Source organism: Rhagoletis pomonella, unplaced genomic scaffold (genome assembly GCF_013731165.1).
Source record: "Rhagoletis pomonella isolate Grant_MI unplaced genomic scaffold, Rhpom_1.0 Rhpom_scaffold_00002, whole genome shotgun sequence".
Lineage (NCBI taxonomy): Eukaryota > Metazoa > Arthropoda > Insecta > Diptera > Tephritidae > Rhagoletis > Rhagoletis pomonella.
This window is the reverse complement of record NW_023458556.1, coordinates 39,550,865-39,552,116: the sequence shown is the minus strand read 5'-3', so window position 1 is coordinate 39,552,116 and position 1,252 is coordinate 39,550,865.

The following is a 1,252-nucleotide window of genomic DNA, read 5'->3' as shown; positions in this document are numbered from 1 at the left end:
AAAGGTGAAAAACATATATTTAATACTTCGCAGCTGTATGTTTTTGTTTTTATTTTGTTGCTATATTATTTGCATACACGTACATTAGGGTCGTCCAAAAAAATGCATAGGAAAATCAACTTTTTTGGTTTTAAGGCTGCCACCACACCAAAAAAATAAATAAACAAATCCATTGAGCCGTTCGTGCGTGATGTCATTATGAAAACATAAAATAACAAATTTTTGTATATAACAGATAGGATTATCGGTTATTAAAACACACTTTTTTTTTTTTTTTTTATTATTTATTGAATCTGCCCTGCCTAAGAGCCTAACAATAAGTTTTCGAATCTTAATCTATTCACTTAATTTACATCCCCTAGTTGGGATGAGTATTTTCTTAACTGGCCCTAAGAAAAGATTACGACTGGGCTGGTAAGTCATTCCTACGTAGTCTTGAGGTCCTGTTGACACGCAATAAAGATCTTGCTAAATGATTTGGGTGCGCTAAAAGCTTCGATACATATTTCGTCTTCCGTTGTTCTATTTCGGTTCGTACTTCTGGTATTCTCAAGTCGCGGTGAATGTTCTCATTTCGCATATACCAAGGTGCTCCGGTGATTGTTCGAAGGCCACACTTAGTTAAATTTTTAAGTTAAGTAGTATCACAGTCTTATTTTTTAAAAACTTCTGAAGGATAAGACTAATATATTAAAAATATTTATTTTTAACGATTTGATAGCGACTATAAGAAAAAATTTATTTTTCCCATGTAAATGTTAATCGATAATAAAAAAGTCTACTAATTTTTGGTTCTCTTCGGATTTGAGGGTGTCTGGAGGAATAAACGTTTGACCACCCTAACATGCATATACATACTGTTCAAATTTTTTTTTAGTTTCACTTTTATTTCAACATATTTTGATTAAAAGCAAAATACTGATAAAAATAAAATGTTTCATAAAAACAGGGTTGAAATCTTGAAATTCCTGCCCGTATTTTGTTTGTAAGTCAAATATGAGTGGCATTGTGCTACTATGATCGCACGGCCGAGTAATCATAGCCAACTTATGTACAGTAGTCGAAAATATTATAGCCGCACCAAATTTTGACAAGTTTTAAAATATTATTTTTTTGTTATTTAATTTCGGTTAGTTTTTTATAGTTCGTTCTTTACCAACATCCCTATAAATACAAGTTTAAAGGCAGTGTCAAACGATTGGATATTTGCTAAAATTTGGTGTAAATCGTATCCCAATTGTTTGAACACCCA